The sequence below is a fragment of the Sus scrofa genome, chromosome X, assembly GCF_000003025.6.
Source record: "Sus scrofa isolate TJ Tabasco breed Duroc chromosome X, Sscrofa11.1, whole genome shotgun sequence".
Classification (NCBI taxonomy): domain Eukaryota; kingdom Metazoa; phylum Chordata; class Mammalia; order Artiodactyla; family Suidae; genus Sus; species Sus scrofa.
In genome coordinates, this window is record NC_010461.5 from 86489050 (window position 1) to 86510763 (window position 21714).

The following is a 21714-nucleotide window of genomic DNA, read 5'->3' on the forward strand; positions in this document are numbered from 1 at the left end:
GAGAAGTTTATAGTGATACAGAATTTCTTTAAGAAATAAGAAAAATCTGAAATAAACAACCTAACTCCCTACCTAAAAGAAATAGAAAAAGAAAAACCTACAAAATCGAAAGTCAGTAGAAGGAGATAATAATGACCAGAGAGGAAATAAGAGTTTTAAAAAAAATAGGGAAAAAAATCAATAAAACCAAGGGCTGGTTCATTGAAAAAGTAAACAAAATTGACAATCTCTGGCCAGGCTCACCAAGAAGAAAAAAGAGGGGACTCAAATAAACAAAATAAGAAATGAAAGAGAAGAAATAACAAACTATCCTGCAGAAATAGAAAAAAAAAAGAATACTATGAACAATTATATGCCAACAAATTCTACAACCTAGAAGAAATAGATGACTTTCTAGAAACTACAGCCCACAAAAACTGAATCAAGAAGAGATAACTTGAAAAGACCAATCACTAGAAGTGAAATACAATCTGTAATTAAAAAAAAAAAAAACAACAACAACAAAAAAACACATCCCTGCAAACAAAATTCCAGGACCAGATGGCCTCATTGGGGAATTCTATGAAACATACAGAGAAGAAGAACTTACACTGATCTTTCTTAAACTCTTCCAAAAGACTAAAGAAGGAACACTCCCAAAGACATTCTATGAAGACATCATTACCCTGATATCAAAACCAAAGCCACTACCAAAGAAGAAAATTATAGGCAAATATCTTTGATGAGTATATGAGTATGAAAAATTCTCAGCAAAATATTAGCAAACTGAATCCAAGAACACATTTTAAAAAAATCATACACCAAGACCAAGTTAGATTCATCCCAGGATCACTAGGATGGTCCAACATATGCAAAATCAATATGGTACACCACATCAAAAAAAGACAAAAACCACATGATCATATGGATAGATGCAGGGGAAAAAAAGCATGTGATAAAATTCAACTTCCATTTGTGATTTTAAAAAAAACCCTTACAAAAGTGGGTTTAGAGGGAATATATCTCAACATAATAAAAGATATTTATGACAAAATACAGCCAATATAATACTCAATGGAAAAGCTGGAAATCCTTCACACTAAAATATGAAATAAGAAAAGGATGCTCCCTCTCACCACTTCACTTCAACATAATATTGGAAGTCACAGCAATCAGACCAGAAAAGGAAATAAAAATGTATTCAAATTGGCAGAGGTAAAATTTTCATTATATGCAGATTATATGATACTATATATAGAAAAACCTTAAAGACTCCACACAAAACTACTATAACTTATAAACAAATTCAGAAAAGTAGCAGGATACAAGATCAACACACAGAAATATGCTGCATTTCTTTACACTAACAATGAAATATCAGAAAAGGAATGTAAAAAAATCCCTTTTAAAACTGTATCAAGAATAAACATCACTCAGGAATAAATCTCACCAAGAAGATGAAAGACATATGCCGATATAACTATAAAACATTAATAAAGGAAATTGAAGATGATTCAAAGAAATGGAAAGATATTCCATGCTCTTGGATTGGAAGAATTAATATTGTTAAAATTGCCATGCTACTCAGAACATCTACTGATTTAATGTGATCCCTATCAAATTACCCATGACATTTTTCACAGAACTAAAGAAATAATCCTAAAATTTATATGGAACTATAAATGGCTCAGACTTGCCAGGGCAATCCTGAGGAAAAAGAACAAAGCAGGAGGCATAATCCTCCCAGACTTCAGACAATACTATAAAGCCATAATAATCAAAACAGCTTCGCATTAGCAGAAAAACAGACAAATGGATCAATGGAATGGAATAGAGACCAGAAATAAACCCATACACCTATGGTCTATTAATCTTAGACAAAGGAGGCAAGAATACACAATGGAGAGAAGACAATCTGTTCAGCAAATTTTGTTTGGGAAAGCTGGAGAGCTGCACTTAATCAACAAAGTTAAAACACACCCTCACATACACAAAAATAAACTCAAGATGGCATAAAGACTTAAATATAAGACAAGACACCGTAAAACTAGAAGAGAAACATAGGCAAAACATTCTCTGACATAAATCTTATCAATGTTTTGTTAGGTCTTCATCCTAAGGCAATAAAAATAAAAACAAAAATATACAAATGGGATGTAATCAAACTTATAAGCTTTTGCATAGCAAAGGAAACCATAAACAAAATGAAAAATCAGTTGTTCCTGTTGTGACTCAGCAGGTAAAGATCCCCATGTTGTCTCTATGACAATGAGGGTTCAATCCCTGGCCTTGCTCAGTGGGTTAAGGATCCAGTGTTGTCACAATCTGAAGTATAGGTCACAGAAGTGACTTGGATCCGGTTTTGCCATGGCCATGGCATAGGATTGCAGCTGCCTGGGAATGTCATATGCTGCAGGGGCTGTCATAAAAGGAAAAAAAAAAAGACGATATATAGATTGGGAGAAAATATTTGCAAATGAGGCAACAGACAAGCATTTTGTTTCCAAAATACACAAGCAGCTTATACAATTCAACAACAAAAAAACAGAAACAACCCAGTCAATAAATGGACAGAAGACATAAATAGGTATTTCTCCAAAGACATTCAGATGACCAATAGGTACATGAAAAAATGCTCATCATCCCTAAATAATAGAGAAATGCAAATCAAAAGCTACGATGAGGTACCACTTCACACTGATCAGAATGGTCATCATCAAAAATCTACAAATAATAAACGCTGGAGAGGTTGCAAAGCAAAAGGAATCCTCTTACATTGTTGGTGGGAATGTAAATTGGTACAACCACTATGGAAAACAGTATGGAGTTTCCTTTAAAAACTAAAATAGAATTGCCATATGATCCAACACTGCCACTTCTGGTCATATATCCAGATAAAACTATAATTTGAAAAGATACACGCATCCTAATTTCATAGCAGCACTATTTACAATGGAAGCAACCTAAATGTCCACTGACAGAAGAATGGATATAGAAGATGTGGTATTGAAGTCCCCATCGTGGTGCAGTGGTTAACGAATACAACTAGGAACCATGAGGTTGTGGGTTCTATCCCTGGCCTTGCTCAATGGGTTAAGGATCCGGCATGGCCATGAGCTGTGGTGTAGGGTGCAGATACAGCTCAGATCCCATGTTGCTGTGGCTCTGGCATAGGCCAGAGGCTACAGCTCTGATTAGACCCCTAGTCTGGGAACCTCCATATACCGCAGGAAGTGGCCCTAGAAAAGGCAAAAGGACAAAAAAAAAAAGATTTGGTATTTATGTACAGTGGAATGTTATCCAGCCATCAAATTAATGAAATAATGCCACTTGCAGCAATGTGTACAGAGCTAGAGATTATCCTAGAAGGTGAAGTAATCAGAAAAAGAAAGACAAATGCTGTATGATATCGCTGATATGTGGAGTCTAAAATACGATGCAAATAAACATATCTCAAAACAAAAACAGACTCACAGACATAGAGAAGAGATTTGTGGTAACCAAAGAGAAGGGGTGTGGGGAGGGGAAGTCTTGGGAGTTTGGGTAGGAGATTCAAACTATTATATATCATATGGATAAACAAAAAGGTCCTACTGTTGCACAGGGAGCTATATTCAACATCTTGTCATAAACCATAATGGATAAAAATATGAAAAAGAATATATATAAATATATATGTGAGTAACTTGGATGTATAGCAGAAATTAACACAATGTTATAAATCATCTATACTTCTAAAATTAATGTTTTTAAAAAAGAAAGTACAGTACAGAATTTGGGGAAACATTTCATGGTTTCCACCACATATATTTTACCCCATTGATTATTATAATTACCCTGTAAGATAAATATTATCCTTTATACAGATGAGAACTTTAATAAGGCTCAGTCTCTTTTGTTGTCATTTTTTTTGCTTTTTAGGGCTGCACCTGCACCACATGGAAGTTCCCAGGCTAGGGGTCAAATTAGAGCTACAGCCACTGGCCTACACCACAGCCACAGCAACACGGGATCCAAGCCGTGAATGCAACCTATACCACAGCTCACAGCAACAACAGATCCCCCACCCACTGAGCAAGACAAGATATCAAACCTGCATCCCCATGGACACTAGTCAGATTCATTTCTGCTGGGCCACAACAGGAAGTCCCAAGGCTCAGTCTGTTAAGTAACATTTCCAGAGTTAAAAAACTGCTTAGGTTGGGTAGAAAGTATTGTGATTATTATGGCATAACCTAGCCAATAGTAACTGAGATATCAAGGGGATTTTACAAGTTGGTAAACTACTAGAAGAATAGCAGTTAGATTTTAAATTCCTTGAGGATTGCATACATGACTATTTCCAAAGGTACAGTGATGGTAATCACCTGAATTTTCTTTAGGCATTATGGGGTTTATCTTCTTTAAGCTGATCAAGATACTGTAATTAATACACTGATAATTTGCATAGATAAGTACAATACAGAAAGAAATAAATGTCTAACAGTGAGATCACTGACCTTGATTATACAAATGGCTGATTCAATAAACCAGCTGATCAGATACTAGAAATGAGAAAAGAAAATGATTTCAGTGAGTCCTAGTCCTATATAAAGTTGGAGAAAATTTTTTTTTCTTTTTTTAATTTAATTTTTTTTTTTATTTTCCCACTGTACAGCAAGGGGGTCAGGTTATCCTTACATGTATACATTACAATTACATTTTTTCCCCACCCTTTGTTCTGTTGCAATATGAGTATCTAGACAAAGTTCTCAATGCTATTCAGCAGGATCTCCTTGTAAATCTATTCTAAGTTGTGTCTGATAAGCCCAAGCTCCCGATCCCTCCCACTCCCTCCCCCTCCCATCAGGCAGCCACATTTTTTATAACCAAAAACCAAGACTAGTACTTAAATTTGATTTTAACAAAGAAAAGTATAATTCTAGTTCTCTTGTGAGCTCAATTTCCCAGCACCTTCTCAAAGCCAACCAACTACTTTCCAGCTAGACCCTTAAGACCACCACAGTCTCTTGAGTTCCTAGTCCCAAGTTTCCTTTTCTTTTGCTGCCCAAATCCCAATGTGACACCCCACTTAATTTTATCTTGATATTTTCTCTATTCTCTGCCTTCTTGTTTTCCCCCACTTTTCCTTTGCTTTATCTCTCTCTCTTTTTTTTCCTCTGAATGACTCTTCTATGAGAATGGGGAACATGTCTGTATGAAAGAAGAAAAGGAAAATGAACAAAACTTACTCGTATTCCTTTTACCCCTCATTTCAATTCCAGGCTCAACTTGGAATATGTCTATTATTGTACCCACTGAGCTGGGGCCCAAATGATTCCTTGACTTTGGTTAAACTTAATCATTAAGATTCTCTAAGTTCTCTGGGATATTTTGAAAGAGAAAGCCTCCATAATCAATCTGTCTGCATACTTCTGCATGTTAAGTTTACCACCTCAACTTTGCAGAAGCCCTCAGATCTATGTTTAAAATATGGGTAGGCATGTAAACCTAATGCTGATAGGCATCACAGAAAAATCCTTATAACTGGGGCTGCAATGTAGGAAGGCTGAGCTATGGCTATAACATCTATGATCTGTTATTTACACTTTGTCCTACATAAGTAATTAAACCATGTTTGTAATAGAACCTTGAAAGCCTCTTACTTCTGGAAGAGCTTCCATGAATGTCTTAAAAGGCAAAAGAAACATAGAACATAAGGGATACTTGGAAGATAATGCCTAGTTTGGAAAGGCAAGAATATCATTAAGACATGAAATCTTCATTTTTTAGTTATAACCAGAGATGAGGTTGATATCAATAAATATATGTGCATTTCAAGCATTCTAAAAGCAAACCTTGGAAGATAACTGATGTGTTAAGGTCCACATACAGAAACCACTGGGCTCTGTTATAGCTAAGCCCTACTTTGCTAGGAAATGGCCTATCAAATTTACCTAAACATATTAAAATATCAAGAGCTACTCAAAGGCAACAGAAATATCAACACACATAGAAAAAGTTATCAGAAGTGACAATGCCTTTGTTTGGAGGCTTTTTTATAGGAGTGCTCAGTTGCTCCCATAAGCTTAATGAAAGAACATTCTTCTTTCTGAAGGTTAGTTTCTTCCAACATGTGTGCAGTTCCATGAGAGATCCATAAGGAAAACTGAGCAATGCTTTACACTAATCATTTCAATTTTCATTATAAACCAGCCTTGGTAATCACCATCTTAACCAAACTGCAAAATCCAGACGATACTTAGGGGATCTTGACATTTTGCAAAAGTAGGATTCAACAAGTAAGACAAAATAGAGTTTCTACTTTGACAAAGTGTTCTTCATGCTTTTCATGGCCACCTACAATGGTACCAATGGGGAGGGACCTACATCGCATTAAGTACCTACTGTGTTCTACGCACTGTGCATTTATTTGCTTTTCATATCATATTTAAACCTCTCAATATTTTTGTAGATATCCTTTCTTTTAGAGAAGAAATCAAAGCCCATAAAAGTAAGTGACTAGTTCAGTGATAACACACAGGTAGAAAGTGACAGAAAATAGAACCAAGAGAGTCTGGGTCAAGGACTAATGCTCACAGCATGTCGCTGCTGTGGTATGGGTTCAATTCCTGGCCCCAGGAACTTCCACATGCCATGGACATGTCCAAAACCAAACAAACAAAAAAGATGAAAATTATAAGTGTACTTTTCATGTGGGCCTTTTAGTTTTTGCTATGTTCCAGAACCAAATAAATAAACAAATAAATCTTTTAGAAAAATATTTCAGGAATGTCCACATCTTTGCATTTCTGTCATACTAGCTTCTATTCCTTGTGAAAAATATCCATCCCAATTAACACTCCTTGTTTCAACTTGCTTCTTCCTTTTTCTTTTGATCACTTACTTTCATTTTTAAGTATCATTAGAGTACCACCCAAGAAGCTTTGGAAAGGGACCACTATGACCTGAAAGGTGAGCATTTGGAAACTACAATGTAAGCCTCATTATTCTGAATTCTATTAATTGGAGGAAATATATTAACCTTGGAGTAGAGATAGTTAATATAACCTATAGCATTTTACTTCAGTACGGTAAAAAGATAGCAGATAGAATGTCCCTTGTGTGAAAGTAAAAGAGAAAATAAAGGAAATTCACTGTTGGTCCTTGAATGCTATAAAAATTGCAAAAAGTTAGATTTTTTTAGACAGAAAAGTAACTATCTCAGTTTTTATCTGAATAAACCTATCAGTAAGCAAGTTCCAAACTTATGTCTCTGAAGTTAGAGCCCACTTAGAAAGAAGAATGTAACATTTAAATGGCCTTCAAAAGAGAATCTAAAATGAGTCTTTAAAAAGAGAAACTAACATTCTCTAGGATTGATGACAATCCGGGCCACAAATCAAGCCTCAATAACTTTAAGAAAACTGAAATCATATCAAGCATCTTTTCCAACCATAATGCTATACAATGGAAATCAACAAGAAAAAAACTGCAAAAACACAAACACATGGAGACTAAACAACATGCCACGAAACAACCAATGGATCACTGAAGAAATCAAAGAGGAAATTGAAAAATACATGGAAGCAAATGGCAACAAAGATACAACACTCCAAAACCTATGGGATGCAGCAAAAGCAGTTCTAAGAGGCAATACGAGCCTACCTCAGGAAACAGGAAAAAGCTCAAACAACCTAACTTTACATCTAAAGCAGCTAGAGAGAGAAGAACAAACAAGACCCAAAGTTAGCAGAAGGAAAGAAATCATAAAGATCGGAGCAGAAATCAATTAAATAGAAACGAAGAAAACCATAGAAAATATCAATGAAATTAAAAGCTGGTTATTTGAAAAGATTAACAACATTGATAAACCCTTAGCCAGACTTATCAAGAAAAAAAGTGAGAGGATTCAAATCAATAAAAATCAGAAATGAAAAAGAAGTTACAATGGGCATCACAGAAATACAAAGGATCATAAGAGACTACTACATGTAACTATTTGGATAGTTGCATGCAATAAAATGTAAAACCTAGACGATATGGACAAATTCTTAGAAAAGTGCAACCTTTCAAGACTAAACCAAGATGAAATAGAAAAGATGAATGGACCAAACACAAGTACTGAAATTGAAACAGTTATTAAAAAACTTCCAACAAATAAAAGTCCAGGACCAGATGGCTTCACAGGCAAATTCTATCAAACATTTAGAGAAGAGCTAACACCTATCCTTCAGAAACTATTCCAAAAAATTGCAGAGGAAGGAACACTCCCAAACCCATTCTATGAGGCTACCATTACCCTGATAACAAAACCAGACAAAGACACCACAAAAAGAGAAAATTAAAGACCAATTTCACATAGATGCAAAAATCCTCAACAAAATACTAGCAAACCAAATCTAATAATACATTAAAAATATTGTACATCATAATCAAGTGAGATTTATCCCAGGAATGAAAAGATTCTTCAATATCTGAAAACCAATCAGTGTGCTACACCACATTAAGAAACTGAAGAAGAAAAACCATATGATCCTCTCAAAAGATGCAGAAAAAGCCTTTGACAAAATCCAACACTCATTTCTGATAAAAACTCTTCAGCAAGTGGACATAGAGGGAACCTACCTCAACATAATAAAGGCCATACATGACAAACCCAGAGCTAACATTACTCTCAATGATGAAAAGCTGAAAGAATTCCCGCTGAGATCAAGAACAAGACAAGGATGTCTGCTCTCACCACTACTATTCAACATAATTTTGGAAGTCCCTAGCCTAGCCACAGCAATCAGAGAAGTAAAAGAAATAAAAGGAATCCAAATTGGAAAGGAAGAAGTAAAACTATCACTATTTGCAGATGACATGATAGTATGCCTAGAAAATCCTGAAGACGCTACCAGAAAAATCTTAGAGCTCATCGATGAATTTGGCAAAGTGGCAGGATACAAAATTAATACACAGAAATCAACTGCATTTCTATATAGTAACAATGAAAGATCAGAAATAGAAATTAGGGAAATGATCCCATTTACCATTGCATCAAAAAAATAAAATAAAATACTTAGGAATAAACCTCCCTAAAGAGACAAAAGACCTGTAATCTGAAAACTATAAAATGCTGATGAAAGAAATCAAAGGTTAAACAAAAAGATGGAAAGACATACCATGCTCTTGGATTGGAAGAATCAATAATAACAAAATGACTATACTATACAAGGAAATTTACAGATTCAATGCAATCCCTATCAAATTACCAAGGACATTTTTCACAGAACTAGAACAAAATATTCTAAAGTTAGTTTGGAAGCACAAAAGACCAGAATAGCCAAAGCCATCCTGAGAAAGAAAAATAGAGCTGGAAGAATCAGGCTCCCTGATTTCAGATTATATTGCAAAGCTATAGTCATCAAACCTCTATGGTACTGGCACAAAGACAGAAATATAGAGCAGTGGAACAGGATAGACAGCCCAGAATTAAACCCATGGACCTATAGTCAACCAATCTATGACAAAGGAGGCTAGAATGTACAATGGAGAAAAGACAGTCCCTTCAATAAGTGGTGCTGAGAAAACTGGATAGCTACAAGCAAAAGAATGAAATTAGAACACTTCATAACACCATACATAAAAATAAACTCAAAATTGGTTAAAGCCCTAAATATAAGACCAGATACTATAAAACTCTTAGAAGAAAACATAGGCCAAACACTCTCTGATATAAACCACAGCAATATCTTCTCAGATCCACCTCCTAGACTAATGACAATAAAAACAAAAATAAACAAATTAGACATAAAATTTTCTGCACAGCAAAGGAAACCCTAAACAAAACAAAAACACAACCCACAGAATGGGAGAAAATATTTTAAAATGAAGTGACTGACAAGGAATTAATCTCCAAAATTTATAAACACCTTCTGCAACTCAATACCAAAAAAACAAACAATGCCATCAAAAAATAGGCAGAAGATATAAAGAGACAATTCTCCAAAGAAGACAGATAGTAAAAAAACGCATGAAAAGATGTTCAATATCACTAATTATTAGAGAAATGTAAATCAAAACCACTATGAGGTACCACCTTACACCACCCAGAATGGCCATCATCAAAAATTCTACAAGTAATAAATGTTGGAGGGGGTGTGGAGAAAAGAGAACACTATCACACTGTTGGTGGGAATGTAAATTTGTGCAACCGCAGTGGAAAACAGTATGGAGATTCCTAAAAAAACTAAAAATAGAATTACCGTTTGATCCAGCAATCCTACTCCTGGGTATTTATCCAGAGAAAAGCATGTCTTGGAAAGATACATGTACCCCAATGTTCATTGCAGCACTATATACAATAGCCAAGACGTGGAAGAAACCTAAATGTCCATCGACATTGGAGTAGATAAAGAAGATGTGGTACATATACACAATGGAGTATTACGGAGCCATTAAAAGGAAAGAAATAACGGCATTTGCAGCAACATGGATGGACTTAGAAATTACCATGCTAAGTGAAAGTAGTCAGACACCAAGACATTGACATCATATGCTATCACTTACATGTAAAAATCTAAAAAAAAAAAAAAAAAAAGGACATGATGAACTTCTTTGCAGAACAGATACTGACTCATGGACTTTGAAAAACTTATGGTTTCCAGATGACAGGTTGAGGGGTGGAGGGATTCACTGGGGATTTGGGATGGAAATGCTATAAAATTGGGTTGTGATGATCATTATACAACTATAAATGTAATAAAATTCATTGAGTAGTAAAAAAGAGAGAAACTAAAAAAGAAATAATTCCAACATAGTTTGCAAGGTGGGAAAAGGGGGGAGGGAAACAAGGTAAATAAAAACAAGTAACAACGATATGGAAACCATTGAGATAGGCAATGTTTAATATTATATACTGCTATATCAGGAGGGGTAGCCCACTTAATGTGTCTTTAATTGGGATAAATAGGCAAAATTGTTGATTTTATTCAACCTAGATTCCCAGTTTGCTCTCCAATCTCCAAAAACATTCATATATTTCCTCCCCACTTCTTCCTCTTTATATTTCCTTATCCTGTGTCATAGTATTTTAGCAGCCTGTTTAATACTAGATATAATATGATAAAATTCTATCAGCTAAGGAAGTAAAGGCTCAGAGTGATTTATTAACTCCCACATATATATAAATTTTAACAGGAGTCTTCAACAAAAATAAAATCCAAAGGATCAAAGGATATTCTAAGATGGGAATGTCAGGCACTGGCACAGACTGACTAGAGAGTCATTGGGGAGCAGAAAGGGATGGATTTCAGCATATTTCAACACATACCATGGAATATTACACATAGGTAATATACAAATTGCTGAGAAACAGGGCCATTTTAAAGTTGATAAACTACACAAGAAAACAAATACAATAATATAATAGGGTTAGAACCATTGCATTAGGCAATAACTTAAAAGTTCAATACTAGTCAAGTCTTGGGGAGGGGGAGAACGTATCTCCCAATAACATCTATTTCCCACCAGCTATCCCCAAGTCCACACATAAGCAACGCATTTTTTTGGCCCTTGCCTGGAAAGAAGAGCAAAAGGAATATCCAGGAAGAGGGATCTTGGAAGTGGGCAGCTTCCAAGTCAAAGACCAGAGCTAATGTCACCAAACACAGAAGCAATGCTCTTCCTGGTCTATTATTATTAAACCAACACTTGCAAGTACTAGGATCCCTACCACTGGGCTTGGCTAACTGAAAATACATATATATAGCATGAGTGTCCTGTTTAAAAATACACACAAAATAATAATGTTTCTTCATAATATGGCAAGATATTAAATCAAGGATGAATCAATCAGGCTGTGAAAATTCAGGCAACTCTTTTGCCCAAGAGGACCAGGGTGTTAAACAGAATATAGTAAACACATAAACAACCATTCATATAAAGCTACTCATCCTTAAATGGGTATCCCCAGTGATACTGAATACAGAGCTAAGCTCTCATTTCATCTTCTGAGGCCATCTAGCTAACGATGTAGGCACTCAGATATGATGGGGGTTAGCAGGGTGCTTCCTTTCCTCATAAAGTTGCTGTCATCACATTGCTAACAGCCAAGTGACCAAATAGTTTATATAAAAATTAACATTGGCACCAAAAAAGTCAAATAAAAGGATATTAAAAGTTTCAATTCAAGTTGAGAATAAAAACAAAATAGAATGTCTTCTTTTCCCCATCAGAATTTCTGTAGAAAACATTTAGACACCAGGGTGAAATATTTTTCAAGTAAATATTTAGAGAAAAACATTCCAAATATATGTTTAGAAAAAACCAAGTACATAATGAGGGAACATTTTCCTTTCACTGCAAGTAAGTTTATCCTGATCCTATAACAATATATACATCCCGTAACAATACAAACAGTTATACATTAGAGTGAAACTGCATTAAATAAACAGAGAAGGTAGCTATGCTAACCATTATACCAAAAACACTTCTGCATTAAATGAACCTAGAAGCACTTTTTTGTCCTTTAGGAAACAAAGTATAGTATTTGTGTTGATGAGTTTGAGGATTCTTTTTATGGCAAAGTACTTTGTTTTAAAGACACTTTAAGAGTATTTAAGTAATGTTACTGAAAATTTTATTTTAATCTATAAATTTAAAATACTTAATATTTGAAGACTATTCATCCCAAAACAGAAAAAGCTCTCATTAGCTGGGGTTCTCATTTACAAATAAGTTTACATTCCAAGCCAAGAGCATAGACCAAAGGAAGCCGAATCCTAGCCCAGTACGCAAAAAATAAATAAATAAAAAATAAAAGAGGAATTTGATAGTGACACAAGCCTGTGCAAACAAATACTGTTGAGAATGTCCCCAAAGGAAATTTCACTGTGTGTGTCTGTAAATATAAACAGAAAACCTCTAATGACCAGTGTTACTTGAGAAATAATGTCATGACATTGTGGGATAGAATTTGAGCATAGAAGCTATGTTGAACACATACATACACACACAAACACACATATACACATATACATATCTCTATCCTGAGAAACCTGGAAACATCACTGAAAATGCTACTTTGCACAAATTTAATTGGTGGTGTTTTTGAATAAAGCACCAAGGACTACCTTGTCAAGTGACTAAAGCATGGTGTGATTGAAACTTGGAGCTCAAGTTTGGCTAAGGAAATAAAGGCAACAAAGGGTACGATTTGATTAGCATATTAAGGCCCTCTTCCAACTTGACTCCTTCAACAGGGAATACTTGGGGGAAGGGAAAAACAGAACTTGTGAAAAATTTTGAGGAATTCATTGAAAAAAACTCCAAATTTGAGAAAAATAAGATTTGTTTAAAAATCACCATCTACTAAAGTAAGGATATTAAATCACAAGTAGCAACATTTCTTCTGTTAGTAGATCCAGAAGAAGAAAAGGCCAATTGTTTTTTTTTCCCCTTATTAATGTAAGACCAACGTAATTTAAGATCCCCAAAGTAATGCCCATACCACCTAAATCAGAATTCAATATATTCTTCTGGGAATTGGGATTATTTCATTCACCCGCATACTGATCATGGCACAATGATCAAAGTGGATAGAACCCACAAATCAACAAGAGTAAGCTTGAGTACACTTTTGGATTGTTGCACCATCTGAGCGATGTTTATTCACTTTCAAAAGGTGTTAACAAGTCAAAGGTTAGTGTCAAGTAGTATATAGATTTAAGTCTTTTGGGACATATGCTAACAATTCTCTAGAGAAAAATCTTTTTTCCTTTTCTCCAAAATAATATGATTTAGTATTAGAACCAGCTTGTTTTGCTCATGCGTAGAATCACAAAATATTTTCACCCATTTAATAATGATCTAGACCAAGAGACACTGGGCTTGGAAGAGCTATTCTTCATCATTATGAGTAGTGATCAGAATAGGCAACTTAAATCATGGTGTCATTATGAGGATATCATGAAGACACCTCTGTCTCCTTTCCTTTCCCTTACCCTGCAATTATTTCCCTCATCTTGTTTGCTGATATCTAAATTTCAGTTATTGCTTTATCTTTTTGGCTTAAGGCACAGTAGTATTGGTTAAGAACACAGACTTAAGATTCATTCAAGATTGTATTCGAATCTTATCTTTACTACTTATTAGCTGGGGGGCCTTCGGGAAATTATTCAATCTCTCTGAGCCTATTTTCCCAAGTTATAAAATAAGCATGGTGCTAATAATAATAATGCCTACTTTATTGGATTATCATGTAGGTTAAATGAGATAACACTTAACAGCATCATGTACTAAGTCTGGAATACATATTAACTATTAGTATTATTAGAATTCCACCACCCCCAAGAGAGAAAACATATTTAGCTTTATCCATAATTTTCTAATTAATTTAGCAGCTCTCTTTCTTTAGAGCAGGCCGTGAGGAGGTAAAAATCCAGAGAGGATGCCAGGTTATGGAGGGAGCAGCACAGTCACTCTAGGTGAGGGGAGAGGATGCATGAAGATAAATGCAGAACTTAAGATATGCCCTCAACCTCACAAGTTGTCTAGGGTTCAGCCTTTCTTCTGCTTCATATATTTTCCAGCTACTTAAACAAATCAGGTTTGTGAGCACTGATTTTGGGGGTAGAACTACAAAATCTCCATCCTTATAATGAAAATGTTAAAAAAACATATCTTGAAAAAATAGATGTATTAAAAACAATGCCTAAAAGAAAGGGATGTTTACATAGGAGGAGCATTTCACTTCTCGCTAAGCCTCCCTTGTGACTTCTGGCTTATATTTTCTAGGGGAAATGGCATGTCTTTTACAAAGGAAAACACAAACACCTCTGTCTTATTCATTTGTTTTTCATTTAAAGAGTGATCTTGTTTTACTGCCTCACTTTTGATCCCAGAAAATCTGGACCTGGACTGAAGAAATATGAAGACCCAACTGAAAGATTAGTAATTTCTTTCAACCTGACCTTAAGACAAAGCCACTTTAGGAACACAGTGGTCCGTATTAGTCTAATGCTTGACAAGAAGAGTAACTCGTAAAAAATTATCAGGTGGTGAAAGTGTGTATCTGTAATTGACTAGCCATGTGACTTGAGTTGCTTAAGCTCTCTAGGCCTTGCTTGCTTTCTTCATAGGATAATAGCAATTCCTAAAGGAAATAATTGTGGATGAAGTGAAATCATGTCCCTAAAGCTTGTTAGTGCAGTAGCCCCCTCCCAAATGTAACAATCAGTATTCTTGCTGAATTAACTCACAATACTGGGTAACATCATGGTATAATGACATGAACATGGTATAATGACATGAACATGGTATAATGACATGAACATGGTATAATGACATGAACATGGATTTCAGAGGCAATCAATCTCAATATGCTTTTTTATGGCTGTGCCTGCAGCATATAGAAGTTTCCAGGCCAGGGATTGAATCCAAGCCACAATTGTGACCTATGCTGCAGCTGTGGCAATGACAAATCTTTTAACCGACTGCAGCAGGCCAGGAATTGAATATGTGCCTCCACAGCAACCCAAGCTACTGCAGCTGGATTCTTAACCCAATGCACCACAGCAGTAACTCCCAATCCTAATATTTTTTTTTTTTGCTTTTTTTTTTCAGGGCCACACCTGTGGCATATGGAAGTTCTGAAACCAGGGGTCGAATCAGAGCTACAGCAGCTGGCCTATGCCGCAGCCACAGCAATGCAGGATCTGAGTCACGTCTGTGACCTACACCACAGCTTACAGAAATGCAGGATCCTTAACCTGAGTGAGGCCAGGGATCGAACCTGCATCCTCATGGATACTAGTCAGGTTTGTCACAGCTGAGCAACAATGGGAACTCCCCCAATTTTAATTTTGAATCCCAGACTCCCATGTTACCTTGGGTGAGTTATTTTACCTTCTTGAGTCTCAGTCTGGTCATCCACAAATGGAAATAATAACACAGACTACCTTGAGCTCTTTGAGGAAATAAATATAATGAAATAGTGTATGTGATGAGTCTGGCTTGTGGAAAAGTCTCAATAAATGTCAATTCCTTTCCTTTCTGCATAGACCTTAAAAAATGCTAATATCTAGGTATTATTCCTATAGTAGGAAAAATTCTCATTTAGAAAATATTCTCCCCAACTCAATAAAACAGTTGCACTTAGAGTAAAATGAGGCATGAAACATACCTATCAGGTATTATTCCCAGCTAAATGACACCTCTTCACTGAGGCTTTACTTTTACTACATTATATAAGGCGAGTCTCATAATTATTCTTTCTCTTATCCTTTTTATTATTTCCCTAGCACGTGTTAAAAGACAGGGATTTTTTTGCTTATATGACACATAATAACAGGTACCCCATAAATATTCCTTAAATGAATGAAACCCACCTATTTCAAGAAAGTGTAATCAGTGCCTAGAGAAATGGCAGGTAGTTTCCTTATTTTTCACACTGAAATAATAATCTACTGTCACTTCCCACTTACTTTAATTTCCCTTCAGAAACCTTATTTTTATTTCCCTTTGAAAATCTTTTCCAGGGTGATGAACACTTCTAACCCAGCACCACTAGGAAGAAATAGGCTTTGAACTTACTTTAAGGTAGTAGAGGAGGGTTTTATATTGAGCTATTCACACACATTCTGCCCATCTTGTGAGGAAAGCAACAGATACCCAAAGAGTTGACAATGGCTAGTGTTGCAGTCTGTAATTCTGGAACACAACAAAAACTAAAAGGCCCACATGAAAACAACATCCATAAATTTTATCTTTTGTTCATTTTGGCTTTTTGACCATGTCCATGGTATGTGGAAGTTCCCAGGCCAAGGATCAAATCCATGCCACAGCAGTGACCTGTGCCACTGCAGTGACAATGCTGGATCATTTACCAACTGTTCCCCAAGAGAACTTCCTCATTTTATTAACTTGTTACTTCTCACACTTATTCAGATAAGAAGAGCATACAAATCAAAGCCAAGCCTACAGGCACCAAGAATTGACTTCACAATCCCCCTTGCCAGATAGTAACGCTGGCCTAAATGATGATCTTCAAGTTATCAAGTAACTTGGGGGACTCTCCACCCCATCAATCACTAGAAGTTGTGGAAGATGAGTCAGTACCATTCTAAAGTCCCTGTTTTCTGGCCTAACAGGGAATCCTCTAACAAAGAAAAAGCCTTGAAAATATCTGTTTTTCTTCCTCCCAAAGCTTTAGAATCTCTATGATCTGACAGCATTTTGGGGAATAGTAAATCCTTTTGAAGAGACTGTCATGTTGTGTCTCATCAAAATCATCAAGGCCCATGATCTGATGAATGTGCAAAATTTCCAGATAACCTGGGAAGTTTAATTCAGTCATTTAAAAAGTGAGCACCTATTCTATGAGAGGCACTGTGCTAGACACTGGTGAGCAAGACATATTCTGTCATTGATCTCATTATCTCTCAGTATTGAGGGATATACTGCAAAAAATAATGTTTAAAGCTATCAGGAAAAAAAAGGCTTTTCTTGGAATATATGGCATTGTCTAAGGGCTTTTTAGTAAGTTTGTCTACTGTTGAAATCATTGACAAAAGTATAATCCTTCAATCACTCTTAATACTTAAAAAGTTACATAGTTGTTATTTTTATAAGTCATTAATTGTTGTGTAGAAGATGCCCTTAAGCTGTTGGAGGATGAATATGTTATAGAACAAATGTTGGCACGGTGGGTAAACCTTTGGCATGGTATGTGAAATAAAGAAGAGCCAGGTTTGAAAAAAAAAAAAAAAGAAAGAAAGAACCCAATAAATACAGGCTTGTTCAGCGAAGGCTAGAACATTTGAATAGATCCTTAGAAAAGGATCACTTTGTAAGAGATAAAATCAGTACATATATGGTACTGAATAGACAAACATCTCCAAAAAAAAGGCTTAGATGTAGGCATGAACGATTGACCATATTGAGCTATTAAGGGAAAGTTAATGGCTGACACAGTCTTTCAATTATGTGCTTGATAAGCTCTACAACCTTTGAGATGACATAGATTAGGGGTCAGCAAACTATGGCCCCACAAGCCAAATCTGGACCACCACTTCTTTTTAGATGACCCATGACCTAAGAACAGTTTTTACATTTTTAAATGGTTGAAAGAAAAAGAAAATGTTATTTCATGACACATGAAAATTATGTGACATTAAAATTTTAGTATCTGTAAATAAAGATTCAGTGGCACACAGCCATGTTCATTTGTTTATTTATCACCTATGGCTGTTTTCCTGTGACAATTAGTTGCAGAGACTATATTGTCTACAAAGCCAAAAATATTTACTATATGACCATTTATAGAAAAAGTTTGCTGACCCCTGCCATAGACCATAATAGCTTTAAAGTTTCACAGATTTGAGTTCAAGTCTTCAGTCTATCTTGGGCAAATTAACTTCTATGAGCCTCAGTTCCCTGTACGAAAGTTGAAATATTAATAGCCCTCTCATAGAAATTATATGAGATGATTAATGTAAAACATTAGCCCAGTGCTTTTCATGATTTAAGCATTCAATAAATCAAACGTATTACAAATAAACTTCTCTGGGTCTGAGAAAAAATACTGGGCTGTATGGCCCATGAGAAAGCCATAGGTGACAGTTATGATGTTTTTACTGAGATCCTTGACCAAGAAGTTCTAAGCTGAAATCTGGAAAACCAATATTTGTTATTCTTTTTCTTACCCCAAATTAAGCATCTTCTTTTTAGAAAGTTGTTAATCTCCTTGATAATCTCCATAAAAGCATACCACTACAATGATAATTTCATTCCTCAGTGAAGAGATGATCATTATGCTAGTCCAGCCAGGTGTGTAAAAATATTGACTCTAAATTTTGGCTGGCACATTGGCAGTGTTAGTTGAGAATCTCATCAGTCTACCAGTTATGCTAACATCAGACACCAAAGGGATGAACTGAGATTTCTGTACAGTTAGATAAAATTAAGTGAATGATAGGCCTCAAAATAATAATACTTTTCACTATATTTAAAACACTTTCCCCCCACTATCACCACCCCCTCCCACAAACCCATACTACTGAAAGAAGAATAGCAATAGATTTAAGAACTTTTTCTGTATGTAAGGTGTTTGGAAATCACCACTCTAGCAAACAAGTAAAAAGCTGAACAGTTCAAAAAGAAAGAAAAATCCAACAACTCTTCTTAGATCCATAAGAGAAGGGAGGACACAGGTCAAACCACTGCTGCCAAAGACTGGAGAGACAGGCAGAATACATAAAATTGCAGCTTATAGGAATGGAAATTCATGAGCAGGAATTGCTGTGGGAACCAGCGCCTGGGTAGAAAAACCTGAACTGTAAATGAAGAATTGCTGGAGGCTTCGTGTGGACAAGTCTGAGAGTTAAAACTCCAAGGGGATGCAGTCAGAGGGGCCCCAATGATATTGTGAAATTTACCTCCAGGAGCTTGAACAGGTTCTCAGTAAATACTGGAGAAAAAACCCTTGTGCTTCCAGCAGGGAGAGAGGTAAAGAACCATCTTGAAATCTATCAGAGTACTCTGTTCTAAACAATGCCCACCCTCATGGGAAACTTGTTAACCAGAGCCTAACCTTCCAGGGTATAATCAGAGCTTAATTGACTAGGGAGAAGTGAAATATCCAATTCCAGCCCATTCTAACCATTCTGTCCCATCTAAAAAACAGGCAAAAAAAGAGAGAGAGAGAGAGAGAAAAAAATCACATGAAAATAAATGCAGGAAAAAAAGTCATCATAATGGACAAAATCCAAGACCTGTTTGTGATAAAAACTCTCATAAAATAGAAATAGATTGGAACTTTCTTAACTTGATAAAGAATATCTACAACAAATCTATAGTTAACATCATATTTAATGAGAAACTAGACGCTTTTCCACTAAGATCAGGAGTAAGGCAAGGATGTCCTCTCTTACCACTCTGTTGGGTTGCACCCCAAGGTCTTGTAGTTCCACAGCCTCAAGGAAGAGCCTGGAGACAGAAACAGAGACACAAGAGGTCTATTGGACAGAGGTACTTACACATGCAAAACAAAGGTTCTGGAGCAACACCCCACTATAGACAGCAGACAGGACATGATAGCAATATTTGCTACTCTAAGAAGAGGGAGTCTACAATTTAAAGGGGAAATTGACATCTGGTAGGCTCATCAGTTACCAGGGAAACCAGCAGCTGGAACAGGAAGTAAGTACATAGGCAGTTACTAATTAACCCAGATAGTAAAAGGTTAGATTTTCATGTGAGAGAAGCAGGAACTGGTTGAGCGGGAATGTACAGAGAGCAAGAGAACAGCCATCTTGAGTGGCCTGATCATACACTCCACCTGTTCATACCCTGCACAACCTTTATAATCTTGGTCTGGCCCTTTTCCATGATATCCCTGGGGTCAGGTATGTAGAGGTGCACTGCAAGCAAATGCCAAAGTTCAATGCAGACAGCAGCTAAATAGTACCAAGAGTCCCAAAGGTAGGCAAACTTTGGAGCCAAAACTGCTTATTGGGTCAGATTTTCACCGAAGTACAGAAGAGGACAACAGTGCCATCTCACTGTAGACCCAGCAGTCAAACTTATTTCCTGGCGAGACCACCATTTTTGCCCAGATTCCCTCCAATTAGGAACAAAATGTAAAATGTTTAACCAGCACAATACAGAGAATGTCATAACCATTAAGCAAAATACAAGCAGTAACAGAATCCTCAGATAATTCCACCCATAACTGTGGCTTTTGTCTTAGTTTGCAGTTCCACACCTCCTATCTACCTTCAGTCCCCATGGCCACTGTCGAATATTGGAGAAGCAGAATAATAACAGACCACAGGTTAATATAATGGTGACTTTCTCCATTAGGAAGCCCTGATTAATTACCTTAGTAGCCTTAGGTGGAACTGGGTAAAATACAGGTAAAATCTGTAAGTACCTTTCAATTCTATTACCCATGAGGCAGCATACCCAAATCTTCGGGGATTTACCTGCCAGTCCTAGGGCCATTCTATAATGTGCTCCTCTGGGAGTAGATCCTGTAGCAAATGGAAAGCAAGTTACTGTCCTGACAGTAACAGTCTTTGGTGGTCAACAGTTGAATTCAGATGGTGTGCTTCTGGGTTAAAATGGCTAAACAGGATAATTGCTCTTGGGATGTTCAGTTATAGTACATAGGGCTTTAGTTAGCCTCCTGGTCCATATGTTGAGAGAGCAGAAGTTTCCTGTCTCATTTGTTATGTAGTCCACTCATACCTTCAATTAGCCCAGCAGCAGTGGGGTTGTAGGGCAGTTGAAAATGCCAGTGAATGTCATTTTATTGGCCCATTCCTGAAGTTCATTGCAAGTAAAGTGGATTCCTTGGTCACTATAGATATCCATTGGGGTCCTTTATGTCACATACAGCTGTTCTAGACTCCAAATAATGTTTGTTTTGTTTTTTTTTTTTTTTTTTGCATTGCTCAATGACTTGGGTAGGCTCATTTGTAATGTCCTCCACCTGTTGTAATGCATGTTAGACCGCATAAAATTGTTCCATCACACTATACTATTGCTCCGCCTCCTTCCACAGCTGAGACCATAAGATCAAGGGTACTCTTTTATAATTCTGCCATTACCACAGGCCCCAACCAAACTCTTCTGCGTAACTGGCCATGTCCAATTCACAAGCCTGTCTCTGTAATTGTTTAGGGGTGGTACATTGAGTGTATGCTTCTCTTTTGTAGATAATACAGGTTCTTGTGTTTTGTCTGCCTTCACCAGCCATCCCTTTGCACT

At 36.2% G+C, this 21714-nt stretch overlaps 1 long non-coding RNA gene across 1 annotated transcript in view; it reads right to left on the reverse strand.

Annotated features, from left to right (window-relative positions):
• LOC110257766 overlaps positions 1–21089 on the reverse strand; it is a 32380-nt gene extending 11291 nt beyond the window's left edge. Inside the window, exons 1-2 of the long non-coding RNA XR_002340732.1 lie at positions 20928–21089; positions 19875–19929 (exon numbers count right to left, since the gene is read on the reverse strand). This is a non-coding gene — a long non-coding RNA (uncharacterized LOC110257766). The remainder of the gene's footprint in view (positions 1–19874; positions 19930–20927) is intronic.